The sequence below is a fragment of the Phascolarctos cinereus genome, unplaced genomic scaffold, assembly GCF_003287225.1.
Source record: "Phascolarctos cinereus isolate Bilbo 61053 unplaced genomic scaffold, phaCin_HiC Scaffold_4;HRSCAF=312, whole genome shotgun sequence".
NCBI lineage: Eukaryota > Metazoa > Chordata > Mammalia > Diprotodontia > Phascolarctidae > Phascolarctos > Phascolarctos cinereus.
This window is the reverse complement of record NW_027555847.1, coordinates 680,043,468-680,061,070: the sequence shown is the minus strand read 5'-3', so window position 1 is coordinate 680,061,070 and position 17,603 is coordinate 680,043,468.

Here is a 17,603-nt window from a genome sequence, read left to right as displayed (position 1 = left end):
AGACACTCCCAAGATTAGAAGAATTCTGTAGGTTCCCAGGTGACTGGGGTGCATAGCCTCCATATTCTGTGGAGCCAGTCTGAATGGGTCTCACCCAAGGTTTGACCTTAAAGGGTCAAGGAGGTAAGGTCTAGAGAGGATGTGGTGAAGAATTAGGGTCAGGGTTTCCAGTGCAACAACAGAGGTGTTGGAGATTGTGAGAAGGTAGGGAGAGGAAGAGGAGGGAGACTAGGGAAGAAAAGAGAGGTTATGACTTTGGGTAAGTACTTTCTAGCCCTTGGGCCTCAGAATCTCCATTTTCTAGTCTTTATTTTTATTCCAGAATTATTCCCCATTCCTCGAACAGTTGAACTGGCCAGCTAGCTTAGCATTTCCCCAGACACAATATCCTATTTTCTTCCTTGGATCTTTGCACAGGTGTTCTCCGTCTGTGGAGTACGTTTGTGTCCCCTCTCTGCCCTTTAGAATGAGGGGCTACTTCTTACAGGAGTCCTTTCCTGATCCTCCACATTGTTAAAGGCCTCTCTGTCTCCCCTCTAAAACTGCTTTATATAAAGTGGTCCATTCTTATCTGTGCATCCCCTCAATAGAAAGGGAGCTCCTTGAGGGCAGGGTCTATTTCCTTTTGGTATATTTCCCTTCCCTTCCCTTCCTTTCCCTTCTTGCACCCAGAGGTGATGACACGGCTTGACCAGGGCTGTGTAGCTAGGAAGCATCCAAGGGAGGTCTTGGGGCTTAAAACTCCATCTCCCTGACTCCCAGGCCATGGACCAGATAGGCAGTATACAGTAAATCCTTGATGAATGGAATTGAACTAGAGAAGCTGGATTAAGTGACTTCTCAAGTCCCTCCCAGATCTGATCTCCCACGTTCTAAGATTTGTGCCAGCTCAGAAATTCTGCCCTCTTGGTTAAAAAGCAGAGCGTCATGGCATAAAGTGGGCTGGAAAGAATTAGGTTTGAATCTTCCCTCCACTTTTACTAGCTGTGAGGCCAAAGGCAAGTTATTGAACCAAGGCAAAACCATCAATTAATCCACATTTATGGAGTACCTACTATGTTCCAGGCACTGTGCTAAGCACTTAATCAAGGCAACTGATAAATCATTCCAGACTCTGCCCTCTTGGAACTTAAACTCTAGCTGGAGGAGATAGACGCAGTCCATAGAATGAGTACCGGACTTGGAGTCAGGAAGATCTGAGTTCAAATCCACCCCCTAGCTGGGTGACCCTGGGCAAGTCATTTACCCTCTGTTTGCCTCAGTTCTTCTTCTGTAAAATGAGGATAATAAAAGTACCTGCCGGGGCTAGTTGGGCAAATGGGGCAGCTAGGTAGGCAGAGCGCATAAAGCATCAGCCCTAGAGTCAGGAGGACCTGAGTTCAAATTTGAGCTCGGACACTTACTAGTTGTGTGATCCTGGGCAAGTCACTTAACCCCCATTGCTTCCCAAATCAATTTGGTGGGAAGAATGGGTACAAGATGAGTGTCACATATAGAGAACATATTGAACTAAGCCATCTCAGCCCTCTGGCACTGCAGCGCCCCACTCCACTCCCTGTGGAGTCCTCACGATGCATCCCCCTCCGCCAGCATCTCTGCTGGGCACATTGCTCAGCTGGGGTTACTGGGTCTGCACTTCCTCAAACGTCACCTCTCATCTTCTAGGAGTTATTTTCTCTCCAGTCCATGGTCTGCTCTCTTCTCTGCTATCAGGGGTCACACTTCATAGTGCTTTACTCAGCTTCCTTCCTCGAGCCTGACTGCCTCTCTGTGTCCACGTCTGATGGGAGAGTTCATTTTTGCTCCCTGCTGGATGCTTCTCAGCTGTGCCTGGAACTCTCCTGAGCTGACTAGTTGTCCACCTCCTGGAAGCTAGACACCATGCTTCTGGGGAAGAGGGGAGAGGAGAGGGAAATCCCCTCCTCCCCACCTACTTCCCTCTACTAGAGGCAAAGAGCAGCTCTTAGTTGGGACTCTGACTGGAACTGAAAGAAGCTGATTGCAGGACTATCTGGTTTAGCTATTCATTCCCTCGTGCATGCGTTCATTCATTGATTCCCTCATGCATTCGTTCATTCATGTATTTCTTTCCTTATTTTTTATTTCTTTATTTTTTATATTTTAAACAATTTTATCATTTCTTGCCCTTTTTTAGGTTTTATTACAGTATTTTTCACAGTAAAGACATTTTCAGATATGCTGCTCTCTCCAGCTAGACCTACCCTTTTCAAAAAATAAATACAGTTAGGCAAAACTTACTAACAATATGATCCCACATTGTATTTGACATTCCTATGTTTGCCTAATTTTTTTAAAATGTAAATTTACTTTTTTATGAACAAAAATTATTTTCTCAATCTCCTATTCCCTCCATTTCCCCACTTGGGGAAAAAGAAAGGAAAAACAAAACCCTCGTAACAAACATGCATAGTCGAACTAAATAAATTCCCACATTGGCCATGTCCAAAAGAAGATGTCTCAATTTGCACCCTGAGCCCATCAAGTCTCTGTTAGCAGGTGGGTACGGATTTTTGAAGACCATTTGAAGGCCTCTGGGGGTTTGGATAATTTTCAGCCAGCCAATCCCAAACTTTCCTTTCAATTCAATCAGAGAAACATTTTCACTTTTCTAAGGGAACACAGGAAGTCAGGAAGAACTGAGTTCAAATTCAGCCTTAGACACCTCCTAACTGTATGACCCTGGGCAAGTCACTTAACCTCTGATTGCCCCACAGAATGGATCCACTGAAGAAGGAAATGGCAAACCACTCCAGTATCTTTGCCATGAAAACTCCAGATGGTGTCAGGAAGGGTCACACATGACTGAAACGGCTTACCAATAACAAGGAAACACACAGCACTATTAGACTGTTAGCTCCTTGAGGGCAAGGAATTTTTTTTTTGCCTTTGTAACACCAGTGCTTAGCACAGTGCCTGGCACAGAGTAGGTGCTTAATAAATACTGATTTGACTCCCTTAGTCTTTCAGTACCTGATTATCTCTTCAATCTCTCCTTTGCTTTCGGTTTTTTGCTTTCTTTTTTTTTTTAACTGGAGGGTCAGGGGTACAGTAAAGAAATCAATTGGTCAAAAGCCAACTAGACCCTGTTACAGGTAAAGTAGAAGGCAAAGTCTTCAGCTGGGAAGATAGTAGGAGAAGGTGACATAGGATGTTTAAGAAGAAAAGAGAAGAGAAAGAAAAATTCCATTTAAAGTTACTGTAGACATTATAAAATATTTAGGAGTCTACCTGCTGAAATAAACCCAGGAACTCTATGAACACAATTACAAAACACTTTTCACACAAATCAAATCAGATCTAAATAATTGGAAAAACATCAGTTGCTCATGGGTAGGCCCAGCTAACATAATAAAAATGATGATTCTGCCTAAATTAATTTACTTATTCAGTGCCATACCAATCAAACTACCAAAAAATTATTTTATAGAGCTAGAAAAAATAATAACAAAATTCATCTGGGAGAACAAAACGCCCAGAATATCAAGGGAACTTGATGAAAAGAAATGCTAGGGAAGGTGGCCTAGCCACACCAGATGTTAAATTATATTACAAAGTAGCAGTCATCAAAACTGCTTGGTACTGGCTAAGAAATAAGAGTGGTGGATCAGTGGAATAAGTTAGGTATACAAGACACAGTAGTCAATGACTATGGTAATCTACTGTTTGATAAACCCAAAGACCCCAGCTTCTGGGATAAGGACTCACTATTTGACAAAAACTGCTGGGAAAACTGGAAAAGAGCATGGCAGAAACTGGGCAGAGACCAACATCTCAGACCCTATACCAAGATAAAGTCAAAATGCACGCACAATTTAGATGTAAAGGCTGATACCAGAAGCAAACTGGGAGAGCAAGGAACAATTTACCTGTCAGATCTATGGAGAATGGAAGAATTTACGACCAAACAAGAGATAAAGAACATTATAAAATGCAAAATGGGTAATTTTGATTACATTAAACTGAAAAGTTTTTCCGCAAAGCCAATGCAACCAAGATAAGAATTTTTATAACCAGTGTCTCTGCTAAAGGCCTCATTTCTAAAATATATACAGAACTAAGTCAAATTTATAAGACTACAAGTCATTCCCAATTGATAAATGGTCAAAGGAAATGAACAGGCAGTTTTCAGATGAAGAAATCAAAGCTATCTATAGTCATATGAAAAAATGCTCTAAATCACTGTTGATTAGAGAAATGCAAATCGAAACTCTGAGGTGCCACATCACACCTATCAGATTGGCTAACACGACAAAACAGGAAAATGATAAATGTTGGAGAAGATGTGGGAAAATTGGAACACTGATGCATTGTTGGTGGAATTGTGAACTGATCCAACCATTCTGGAGAGCAATTTGGAACCATGCCCAAATAGCTATAAAAATGTGCATACCCTTTACCCAGCAATGCCACTTCTAGAGATGTATCCCAAAGAGATCATAAAAATGGGAAAAGGACCCATATATACAAAAATATTTATAGCAGCTCTTTCTGTGGTGGCAAAGAATTAGAAATTGAGGGGATGCTCATTAATTGGGGAATGGCTGAACAAGTTGTGATATATGAATGTAATGGAATACTATTGTGCTGTAAGAAATGATGAGCAGGTGGACTTCAGAAAAACCTGGAAAGACTTGGGTGGACTGAGGCTGAGTGAAGTGAGCAGAACCAGGAGAACACTATACAGCTACAATGTGTGATGACTAACTTTGATAGACTTAGCTCTTCTCAGCAATGCAAGGATCTAAGCCATCTCCAAAAGACTCACAATGGAAAATGCTATCCACATCCAGAGAAAGAGCTATGGAGTCTGACTGCAGATCGAAGCATACTATTTGCTCTTTTTTTCCCTTCTGTGTTGTTTTATTTCTTTTTTCTCTCTCGGTTCCTCCTGTTGGTTCTAATTCTTCTTTAAAAGATGACTAATGTGGGGGCAGCTAGTGGCGCAATGAATAAAGCACTAGCCCTGGAGTCAGGAGGACCTGAGTTCAAACCCAACCTCAGACACTTGCCACTTACTAGCTGTGTGACCCTGGGCAAGTCACTTAATTCCATTGCCTAGCTCCTCAAACCCGCCCCCCCCAGCCAAAAAACCCCATGACTAATGTGAAAATATGTTTAATAGGATCTGTATATGTAGAGCTTATATCAGATTGCATACCGTAGGGGGAGAAAATTTAAAACTCAAAAGCTTATGGAAGTAAATGTTGAAAACTTTTGGAATTCGGGGAGTGGGATAAGTGGTAGTGTGAACTGAAACCAAGACACGTGTGATCAACCAATTGGGGTGTAGGAAGACAAGTCACATCTCACTCTGGTGGTGCTAGCCAATCAAGGGGCCATCTTCCATCACAACCACCCCTATCCCCTCCAACACACACAGACTCAGTCTAATCTCTACTTCTGCGTTAGGTGTTGGCCCCCTTAGGGTAGTTATAACCTAAAAGCTAGCTACTACTCGAAGCAGTAGCTGGCTGGTGCCATTGGGAAAATTCCTTTTGTAACCTTTGACCCCAGATCGCTTTGTGGCTTGGACAAGAGGCCCTTAGAAGTTGGCTCTGTGCTTAGGAGCAGTGACTAGTGAAAAAGAACCCCACTTCTGCCCGTGTCCCCCTTTAAATTTGGGTGGTATCAAATGATTCACACAGGATAAGCACAAGATGGATCACAGATATTATTAAATTATCTTCTCCCTGCCCACCTTCAAATTTCCCTATTATGGTCCGGGGCAACACCATCCTTCCAGTCAGATTTTTAGGACCCCAGTGTCATCTTCCCCTCCTCGCTCTCATCCCACATCCACATTACTTGCCAAATACTGTCAAATCTACCTCCAAAATTCCCACGTCCTCTCCCCTTCTGTTTAACTATTCGTCCACTGCCTCAGATCAGGCCCATCTTATCTAGACTCTGGACCAGGGGTGGGGAACCTGCCTGGACCACTCCAATAGCCACTTAATTACTTAGTCTCTGTGCCTCAAGCCTCTGCCCTTTCTAATCCAACGTCCATCCAGAGGCCAAAGTGATTTCCCTTCAGCATAGATCTGACCACATCATTCTTCTACCCAGTAAATACCAATGGCTGCCCATTCACTCTAGGACCAAAAACAGGGTGTCCCCAAAGCCTTAGTTCAGTCTTAAGCTTTAATAACTCCAGAAGTATAAATGCCACAAATTTATGAAAGGCATAATTTGAGAGTTTAATTTTTTTTTTGCTTATTTGGTTTTGCGGATTTTGAATAATACATTTTTATTTTTTAAATTTTAACAAGATGGGTCACCCTGCAATTATGTATTGCGTATGAGACAGTTTCTGGGGGTTTTTTGTTTTTGTTTTGTTTTTTGGTGAGGCAATCAGGGTTAAGTGACTTGCCCAAGGTCACACAGCTAGTAAGTGTCAAGTGTCTAAGGCTGGATTTGAACTCAGGTCCTCCTGACTCCAAGGCTAGACCTCCATCTACTGTGTTACCTAGCTGCCCCTATAATTGTATCTTGATCTCAATCTTTTTAAATGCTTATTTTTTTGGGTGTAAGTTTCATAAGGTACACGATGATATAGTTATTCATATATATGATATTTAAATAAGTAAATATATAAATATCGAAGATTCATCTCCAAAATGTTTTGCTGATAGAGGTGCTTGATCAAAAGAGCATGGCAGGGGATGGCTAGGTGGCTCAGTGGATAGAGCACAGGCCCTGGAGTCAGGAGGACCTGAGTTCAAATCCGGCCTCAGACACATAACACTTACTAGCTGTGTGAACCTGGGCAAGTCACTTAGCCCCATTGCCTAGCAAAAAACAAAACAAAACAAAACCCCACCAGGATAAAGAATTGACTCGGGAGGAGTAAGCTGATTGCTTTGCTGCAGTGACACAAGAATGATTTTGTGAGTAAAACAAAGGAAAAGATATAAAGATAGGAGGTTATAATGCTGTAAGGATGGCACTTTGATCCCCATCTCAGTTAATGCAGATTACAGAAAGTTTAGACATTTCCTTGGAACAAATCAATCAAACGTGTAAATTGAGTATGAACAACCACTTAATCAATTGGAAAGGATCAAAGGCCTTTTGGGCCATTGGATGAAAGGTAAATGACATCACACAGGAGGTGTCCTGTGATTGGTTGAGAGGATTAAGTCTTGAATCTTGGGTTACGAATAAAAACAGTCAACTAGTTAGGAGCCAAGTCCGTCCACTGGGACAGGGCTTCCATCTGAGAACTGACAACTCCAGGCCCTGAGAGGCAATCACTCCTGAGGAGAGGGAGAGAGCGCCTTTCTTTCTCTCCTCCCTCCTCCCCACTAACCAGCTCCCAGAGAGCTGATACTAGTAGGAGATGAGGAATTTAGCCGGGAGCAGAGAGAGGTATGCTGAAAGCAACAGACGATCTCCTGAGAAAAGGCAATATAGTACCAGAGATGGAATTGCGCTCAAAAATTTAGAAAGGCTGAAAGACCCAGAAGTCTCATTGGCGTCAACAGCAACGTTTTTTTTGAGCCCTAATGGCTGGCTGACATCTGCATGAAGAACTGAGAGAGAGACAGGGGCAGGCAGCTAGGTGGTGCAGTGGATAGAGCTCTAGCCTTGGAGTCGGGAGGACCTGAGTTCAAATCTGGCCTCAGACACTTCACACTTACTAGCTGTGTGACCCTGGGCAAGTCACTTAATCCTGATTGCCTCACCAAAAGAAAAAAAAACTGGGAGACACACTAGAATGCTAGAATTAGGAAAGATGGTTTCAGGACTGTACAAGAGCACCTACCCTTGGTGCCTAGCAGAGAAATATACCTAAGGGAAACTTTATTAGGACTCCACAAAGGGAGAAAAAGATTTCCAGGCTATGAATAGTAAATTCCTTTGCTACAGAGGCTTTCTATAATTTCCTACAAAAATACCATTCCTTTGTATTTTAAGTTTGAGCTCACTCTCACCAGGGATCCTGTGCGTTCAAGGAGAGAATGTGCCCCTATTTTTGTTTCTGCAATAATTCTCAGAAGTAAACAAGTATCTGTTTAGTCAATACTCTTCTAAAAGCTAATAAAATCTGGCTGATAATCAACGCGAAGCATCCCAGTGGGGGCTCATAAGCAACAATATTAGAAAAACCCTAGGACCCTGAGTAGTTAGCTGCCGTTTGGGGACTCAGCCTCCTAGTATTACTGTGAGTTGAAGAAGTAGCCCCAGAAAGGGGAGAGGAGCTACAGTTAGATAAAAGAATTGCAGAGTTCCTGATTTTACAAGTGGAATACTTGTAAATACAGGTGGGTGACAGTATCAAGGGTATGATCATCCCTGTGTATAACTGAGGTGAGGAAGAGGAAGTAGGTCAGAGGAGGTGTGTATATTATTTAAGGGGACATCAGTACGTATGCTGAGGTCTCCTAGTATCATCTGTAAAATGGGAATAAATAACAGGACCCAAATGTTTCACAGGGTTATGGTGAGACAACTGTGCAATCAGTTATGTAAAGTGCTTTGCAAACCTTAAAGTACTTTGTGAATGCCAGCTGTCATTATTATGGAGGCTCTTCCTGCTCTGACTGCTTTCTCTGTGTTCTGAGGTCTTCTTATGCTCTGATTTGCAATAAGCCTCTGTCCAGTCTTAATAATAGAGGGACCTGCCTATCACCCTTGTTCAGTCGTTGCTTGGGGCAGGGGATAGAGATGGGGAGGAATACACCTGAAATACACATGTGGTGACCATACGAAAACCATGTACGTACACAGATGGACTTGAATGTTTGCATAATGCCCGGGTACAAGTTTACACACAGACACACACGTGTAGACACCAGAAACAAATGCAGAGACTTACGCGGACCCAGACGTACACACATGGATAGATACTCGTGTGCGTGACCATATAACTACACGCAAGCAGACACAACACACAGACAAGAACATGCCTATGTGCCTGCCCCACACACGTGAACAAAGGCACACATGCATGCTCCTTTCGTCTGCACAAAAATCCAGACAACCAAAGGGTTTCCAGGGCCCCCAGCTCATGTCCAGAGGCAGTGGTATAGAGTGTGTCCACTGGGAGGCAGAGTCTTCCCAAGAACAAACAGCCAGGGCTGGAGTCTACAAGTCCTTCCTTCTTCCTTCTTTCCATTGCGGACAGATGCCTCTCACTCCTCCCCTCCAGGTTCCTTCTCAGAGGCCCAAGTCGGGATGGGATTAGCAATAGAAGTCCAGCCTCTTTGGGGCTGGGGGCTGGGCAGATCGTGCTCCCAATGTTTTGGACCCCCATCCCGCCTTTTTCTTTTTCACTGCTCAGATACAGCTGGCAATCCTGCCTCCTCCTGGAAGACTTCATGGATTGAACAGAAAGCATGGTGAGGCACCCCCTGCCATTATTAACCGCCCATCATATCTGAACACTAAATTCTAGTATTCCCTGCCTCTATCCCAACCCTCTCCCCACCCCAAACACACCTTTCAGTGTTCACAGGAAGGTAAATTTCTGCTTAATATAATAAAGAGCAGTCATGTCTGACTTTGTGACTCCATTTGGGGTTTTCTCGGTAAAGATACTGGAGTGGTTTGTCATTTCCTTCTCCAGTTCATTTGACAAAAGAGAAAGCTGAGGCAAACAGGGTTAAGTGACTGGCCCAGGGTCACACAATGAGCAAGTGTCTGAAGTTGGATTTGAACTCAGGTCCTCCTGACTCCAGGGCTAGTGCTCTATCCAATGCGCCACCTAGTGGCCTGAGAAAGAACTTACTAACAATCACACATTGCATCATATATCTAGAACTGGAAGAAACCTCAGAAGTCCATCTAGTCCAATACCTTTATTTTTACAAATCAAAGGTGTTAATTAATGAAACTGGGTTTCATCGAAACTTGGACTGTCTGGTAACAAGTTTCATGGTACTGGATGATCAAATAAAGAATATTCTAGGCTCTGAAGTGCCTTTGAGACCCTGAGCGCTCTGTTTTATATTCTCGGGTCGCTCCCACCTCCGACATGTAAAATTCTATGCTCTGAGTCTCTCCTAGCCCTGATATTCCATGTTCTAAGGGTACTGCCAGCTCTGACATTCCATGTTCTAAGGGTACTGCCAGCTCTGACATTCCGTATTCTAAGGGTACTGCCAGCTCTGACATTCTGTCTTCTAAGGACCTTTTCAGCTCTGACACTGTCTTCTATGGGCCTTCCCAACATTGACATTCTGTGTTCTAAGCTCTCTCCCAGTTCTAGTTTTCTGTGTTCTAATGGCTCTTTCAATGCCAGGGCTCTTGGGGTCCTCCCTAAGCCCATTGCCTCCTGAGACCACAGTGAAGTCGTAGGCAATAGCTTAGGACATTTGGGACATTTTTCTCCCTAAGAAGGGACCATCCTGGGACTAACCCTAGTCCCTGGGCTGTGGTACTCTCTCCTGAGTAGCTAGGCCCTACTGGGACAAGGTTGTTCAGACAAGAAGGCACAGGCTTCTGTGAAGTGTGTTGGTATGTGTGGTATGGTGTGATTTGGGGGCAGGTAATTAGTACAAGGCATTAAGAAACTTAGAACAGGGTTCTCAAGTCATCCCTGATCAATTGCCCAGCCTCTCTTTTCCTCTGCCTCCTTTCTCTCAAGAAGAGATCTGTCCCAAGGTCATTTCCAGGTCTACCACACTTGTGATCACAAATGATCTCTTACGATCCCAACAGCTGCTTGAGCAGGTCACTAGTATGAGTGTTACCAATTGCTTTTAAAAAAAATTAATTTTTAGTTTTCAGCATTCCCTTTTATAAGATTTTGAGTTCTAAATTTTTCTGCTCTCCTTCTACTTCTCCCTTCCCAAGACAGCATGCAATCTGATATAGGTTATATATGTATGATCATATTAAACATATTTCCACATTAGTCATCCAACTGCCTTTTTCAAAGGAAGAAAATAAGGCTCAGAGAGATGCTGCGGGAGGTCCCACAACTAGGAAGTGGTGCCATTGGTCCCCCAAAGTCCCTTCCTGTTTGTTGTCCTCACATGGGCTCAGGCATGGTCTTTGTTTAAGGGGATTGGGGGGGGGAGGTAGGTAGTGTCGGAAAAAGAAGGTCCATAAGGGATGACACATCCCAGTGCTCTGCCCTGTTCCACCCCCCTCCCTCAGCCCTTTCCTGCATTCCCCTATTTGGCCTGAGGGCCACCGGCCTGATTTGGGGAGACTTGGGGAAACCTGGCAATTTCTGTTCCAGAGCCCACTCTCTGCTGCCCCGGAGCTGTGCCATGCCAGCTCTGGGTAGGGGGAACAATCAGAGATGAGGCTGGCTATGAGGTTGGGTAAGGAGGTTTTGGGGAGCAGGGGGATGTGTAAGCCTTGGGGTATGGGAAGAACTAAAGGGCCAACACCCACAGGGTGTCAGGCAGGAAGCTTGAATTCATTCCAGAGAGGGCAGGAACAAGGGCTTGCCCAGTACTCTGGTTTCGGCAAAGGGGTCTGAGGGGTTGCTAATTAGACACATTTTGTTTCTGGCCAGGGAAGCCCAGCTGGGAGAGTTTGGAGAGAAATACCAGGGATGGGGGTAGAGATTGACACTTGGCACTTCAATGGGGCATAGAAAGCCAGAGCCAGGAGGACATGCGATGATGTAGCCCAAGGTTTCTTAACCTTTCTTGTGTCATGAGCCCTTTGGCATTCTAGGGAAGCCTCTGGACCCCTCAGGTGGGCAGTCTGCGTAATTCTTAAAATCTACAGACCTCTTCTAGGAATGGTTTTAAATGCACAAAATAAAACACACAGAACTATGAAAGAAACTCATTCTGTTGAAGTAAAGGTGTCATTTTTTTCTTCCATCCAATATCACAGGTCCCCTAAAGTCTATCCGTGGACCTCCAAGGGGTCCATGGATCCCAGCTTAATAACACCTGATCTTGTCTCTTAAACCCCTTACTGGCCCAGGAAGCTCTATAAAAGACTATTTCCCTATCTTACATGGAGCACCCACTTTGGGAGATACCCCCAATGAACATTTGTGGGTTGAATCTCCCAGAGTCACACAGGCAAACTGTCAGTGGCAGGACTCAAACCCGGCTCTCTCTATTACTGTTATTCATTGTCTGTTTGCACCTTGTCTACAACCCAAGTCACATTTCTAGAGCTCATGGGCGTGAAAGCCGGATGTCAGAGTTCTTCACCCTTCCTTGGGACTAACTTGGACTATCCGCTATTGCAGAAAGTTGCTCATCTTCCCCCTCTCCCTCCCCCTCACTAATAAACCTAGACTTTGCTCTTCCATAACCCCCACTTTATCTAAAGATAGCAGGGCACACTGCATATGGGCTGGTCCAAAGGTGACTGACTGCTCAGGGAAAATGGAACCTCAGCAGGGAAAGGCAGGTGCCGGGACACTGGAGGACAAGATGTGATTGAGCACTCTGGGATGGGAGGGGACAGGGAGTGGGGAACATATGAACCTATGGTGCAGGCTGGGGAAAGAGCCCTCACCCAGCATCATGACAGCAGCTAGTTCTGCTGGTGACTTTGTAATGAGATTTTGAGCTGGGGTCATTTTATTCTAAAACCTCAGTTTCCCCATCAGTAAAATGAGGGAAAAACAAAATAAAATGAGAGAGGGGATTGGATTAGGCCAGAGGTTTTTTAACATTTTGTGTGCGTGTGTGTGTGTGTGTTCTATATCCTTTTTGCAGTCTGGTGAAGAGCAGGGATCCCTTCCAAGAATAAACTTTTAAAATTCATAAACCAAAATACATAAGATTACAAAGGAAACAGATTATACTGAGATACACAGAGTTGTCCAAATTTTTTTTTTAAAGTTTCCAGAGCCCAGGGTTAGGAATCTCTGGATTAGATTTTTTCAAAGGCCAGTGGCAGCTCTGCTTTATTAAGATGGGTTACGAGAACTGAGGCTGTTGGGCCTGAAGGAGACAAGATTTAGGAGAGATGTAATCATTGCATTCAAGTATTGGAAGGGCAATCCCGCAGAATGTGACTTGTTTTGCTTGGCTTCAAAGGGCAGACATACTGCAGAAAGGCAGACAGCTGTCTAAGTCGGGAAGGGGCTGCCTTTGCAGGCGCTGGGTTCCCCCCTCTCTTGAGGTCTTCAGACAAAGACTGGCCTGCAAGATCTAAAATGATTCTGGTCAGAAGGAGGTGGAGTCAAGATGGCTGAGTAGCAAGAGGAGGTAGAGCCAGCTCTTGCCTAAAGCTCTTCCAAACAGGTCTAGAAAACATATCAGACTGAATTCTGATGGGGAAATCCAAGAAAAAGTCCCAGGGAGTCCTTTTCCCATCCAGCTCAGCATAGGGAGTCTGAGAGATATGTGGATCCTGGGGATGGGGTCTGGCTAGGAGCCCAGGAGCTAGCTAGGAAGAGTACTCCAGTGTCTAGGGATCTGTGAACCGGGGCAAGAGGAGGTCCAGAACCATACTGGGGTACCTCATGCAAGGTGCAGAACAGGTGCCAACTGGAGGTTTTGTCTCCTACTACCCAGTTCTGGATCACAGATCCAGGCCAGTCTGAGGAGGGGACTTAACTCCACCCTGAGCCTAGGGGTGGAATTCAGGGTTAGGGAGCGTCCATGGATCCAGGGCTATTTTTCAAACTTCTAAGAAGTAAAATCAGAACCAAGCAGCTGTTTTGTGCCTTAGATCCCAGGAGCAGAGCAGGGTCTCAGTTCCAGTTTCCAGCCCAATTTGAAGTCTATAGAAGAATAACCAGGGCAGAAATTCTAGATCAGAAGAGAACCTGCAGTTCTGTCACTGTGAACCAGCAGAACTTCCCAGCTGGCCAATAGTGGTGGAGCCCAGCCACAGCAGGCTAGTACTGCTCAGACTCAAACAAAGGTCAGGAACCTGCAGAGCTCAGATCAGGGTGAATAGCAGCTAGACTTTGCCCTGAATCAGACCACTTTGGAAGTACTAAAACCTTTCACGAGACCCAGATTAAGGTGTTCCTCAGATCCTAGAATAACCCAACACTCAATACCTCAAGAAAGCAGAAACAGAACCAGCTCACACCTTCCCTCTGGAAGTGCACAGAGCCCAGCCCTAATATTGAGAAGCAGGCTGAAAGAATGAGCAAACAAACAAAAAGAATCCACCATAAAGAGCTATTATGGTGACAGGGATGTTCAAGACATACACCCAGAATAAGAGAATGACTTCAAAATATTTATAAGCAAAGCTTCAAAGAAAAACACAAATTCAATCAGAATTGCTAGAAGAGATGAACCAAGAGCTAAAAAAAAGTTTTTATAAATGTAATTAGAAAATATTGGAAATGCTTGAGGAAAAAATTGGAAAAGAAATGAGAACTATAGAAGAAAGAATTGGAAAGTGAATTAATAGATTGGCACAAGAGATACAAAACCTTGGCCAAGCAACAAACTCCCTGAAAACAAGAATGGACCAAATAGAAGCCAATGACTCTATGAGACAACAAGAAATATTAAAACAAAGTCAAAAGACTGAAAAAGTAGAGGACATCTTATAGCAAAACCAACTCATGTGGGAATTAGATTGAGAAACAAGAATTTAAGAACCAAAGGACTACTTGAACGCCATGACTAAAGAAAGAGCCTAAACCTCATATTTCAAGAAATCTTAAAAGAAAACTGCCTTGTTATCTTAGAACCAGAGGGCAAAATAGAAACAGAAAGAACCTACCAGTCACCTCCTCAAAGAAACCCCAAAATGAAAACTCCTAGGAACATGATAGACAAAACTCAGGGTTTCTAGGTCAAAGAAAAAATACTGCAAGCAACCAGAAAGAAGATTCAAGCACTAAGGAGCTACTGATCGTGTTCATGATCACACATGTTTTAGCAGCCACAATTATAAAGGGGTGGAGAGCTTAGAAGATGATATCCCAGAAGGCAAAGGACATGGGCCTATATCCAAGAATATCCTACCCAGCTAAACTAAGTACAATGCCACAGGGGGAAAAATGGATCTTTAATGAAATAGACGACCTCCAACCCTTCCTGGTGAAAAGACAGGAGCCGTAGAGAAAATCTGAAGTTCAAACACAGGAGTTAAGAGAAACATAGAAAACATGAAAAAAAAAGTAAACATGAATAAATAGTGATAAAGGACCAAATAAAGATATACCGTTTACATTCTAAGGGGAGATTTTATATATGTGTGCATATACATATATATATGCATATATATATATCTATATAGATGTATATATTTCCCCTCTGATCTCTATCATCCGAGTATATATACATAGGGAGTATAATTAGACTAGGCCTGGGAGTTGTTCTGCTATGTCTTAATGATCCTAAGAGAAGAATGGAAAGAGAGGGAAAGAGGAATACAATATGGGGAGAAGGGAGAGGAAGGTTAGGGAAAATTATCCCACATAATGAGGGTGTACAACTAGGCAGCTATACAGTCAAGAAGGAGGGAGTGGGAGAGAGTAGATGACATTTGAACCTCACTTATCTGAATGAACTGGTCAAGGACGGAATACACACAACCCCACCCCCACCCAAAAAAAAAAACCAAGTTAGGTACAGAAATACATTTCATTCAACAGGGAAATAAGAGACAAAGGAAAGAAGGGAGAAAGAGAATTAAAAGAAGGGTAAATTAAGAATAATTAACACAATGACAAAATTACTATAAAGACAAAAAAAAATGAAAGAATGAGGGATTCTGATCCGTGTAATGATCAACCATGATTCCAGAGGACTAATTATGAAGCATAACACCACTTCTTGAAAGAAAGGTAAAGGACTCAAAGTGCAGAATGAGATGCATAATTATTTTTATATAGCTAATGGAATATTTTGTTGTGCTTGACTATACATGTTTGTTATACAGGGGAGTTGTTTTTCTTTTGTTCTCAGTTGGGGAATGGGGGTTGGGCTTCAAAGGATAGAAGGTAGATTTTTAAAATTTTTTATTAATTTATTTTATCAACAATCACTTCCATATGCTTTTGAGTTTAAAATTTTTCTCCCCCTCCCTCCCCACCACCCTCTCCAAGATGGCACACAATTCGATACAGGTTATACATTTACATTCCTATTAAACATATTTTCACATTAGTTATGTTGTAAGTAAAAATTAGAACCAATAGGAGGAACCACCAGAAAGAGGAAACAAAACTGAACAGAAGAGAAAAAAAATAGCAATTCAACTTCCATAGTTCTTTCTCTGGGTGTGGATAGCATTTTCCATCACAAGGCCTTTGGAGATGTCTTAGATCCTTGTACTGCTGGGAAGTGTTAAGTTTATCAATGTTAGTCATCACACAACATGGCTGTTATTGTGTACAACGTTCTCCTGGTTCTGCTCACTTCACTTAGCAACAGACCATACAAGTCTTTCCAGGTTTTTGTGAAGTCAGCCTGTTCATCATTTCTTGTAGCACAATAGTATTCCATTACATTCATATACCATACCTTGCTCAGCCATTCCCCAATTGGGCATCTTCTCAATTTCCAATTCTTTGCCACCACAAAAAGAGCTGCTATGAATATGTTTGTACATGTGGGTCCTTTTCCCATTTGTATGATCTCTTTGGGATACAGCCCTAGAAGTGCTATTGCTGGGTCAAAGGGTATGCACATTTTTATAGCCCTTTGGGCATAGTTCCAAATTGCTCTCCAAAATGGTTGAATCAGTTTACAACTCTACCAACAATGTATTAGTGTCCCAATTGTCCCACATTTTCTCCAACATTTATCATTTTCCTGTTTTGCCACATTAGCCATTCTGATAGGTGTGATGTGGTACCTCAGAGTTGTTTTGATTTGCATTTCTCTAATCAATAGTGATTTAGAGCATTTTTTATATGACTATAGATGGTTGACAGCCTATTCTTGATAGCTTAGAATCATTTAATTTTTAAAACAAAATGTTGTTATCTTTTGTTTTTATGTCACTTTCATTTTCAAGTATGAATGAATGATAATGTACATATTAAGTGCTTGCTGTTCAGTCCTGAGTCTTTGTGACCTCATTTGGGGTTTTCTTGGCAATGATACTGGAGTGATTTACCATTTCCTTCTCCTTCACTCACTTCACCTCAGTTCATACAGGTCTTCCCAGGTTTGTTTTCATTTTACAGATGAGGAAACAGAGGCAAACAGGGTTAAGTGACTTATCTACAGTGATATAGCTAGTTCATTTCTGGGTTGGATTTGAACTCAGGTCTTTCTTACAAATTTCCTTTCATTTTAGACCTCTTCCTCTTTGGTTCTTTCTGGATGACATTGCACACCTGGTCATCCCTTCCATTACTGGCTGTACCTTCTCTCATACCCCCAACTAACCAAAGGCAGTGGAGTAGTTAACCTCTTCTTTGAGATTCACTATATCAGAATTTGGGCAGCTAGGTGGTACAGTGGATAAAGCACTGGGCTTGAAGCCAGGAAGATCTGAGGTCAAATCTAGCTCCAGATTACTAGCTGTGTGGCAACTCACTTAATTTCTATTTGCCTCAACTCCTTATCTGTAAAATGGGGACACACTGGAGAAGGAAATAACACACTACTCCAGTATGCTTGCCAAGAAAACCCCAAGGACTTTTGGCCATGGGGTCACTTAGAGTTAGACACATCTGAACAATGACAATGTCCAAATTTATTACTCAATTCAGATTCCAGTAGCCATTA